Source organism: Podarcis vaucheri, assembly GCF_965113315.1.
Source record: "Podarcis vaucheri genome assembly, chromosome: 5".
NCBI lineage: Eukaryota > Metazoa > Chordata > Lepidosauria > Squamata > Lacertidae > Podarcis > Podarcis vaucheri.
Window position 1 is genome coordinate 7821750 of NC_138763.1, and position 509 is coordinate 7822258.

Genomic DNA, 509 nt, shown 5'->3' on the forward strand with positions numbered 1-509 from the left:
GAGGCAGAGTTTGGTAATCTTTGATAATATGGCATTCATATTATGCCAAAATTTGGCACCCCCAAACAGATCTTCTCAATGATGTGTCTTCTCAATTTTGTGCCCCCTCGGCTCAGTGCCCTGTGGAAGGGAACCTCCCACATTATTTTTATTTAAAATAATAAACCCCAATAACCCCCCTCCAACAAGCTCATTTAAAAGGTCATAGAATATTTAATCAGCCAAAGGCCTGGTTATAGAGATTTTTTTTTTTTCACCTGGTGCCTAAAGGTGTATAATTAATGTGCCAGCCAAACCTTCCTAGGGAAAATATTCCACAAACAGGGAGCCACTGCAGAAAAGGCCTGTTCTCATGCTGCTGCACACTGGACTTGTATTGATTTGTATTTGAATTGGTATTGCTATTTGGTACTGGCAGTCACGAAATTAAAAGACGCCTGCTTCTTGGGAGAAAAGCGATAATAAACCTAGACAGCATCTTAAAAAGCAGAGACATCACCTTGCTGACA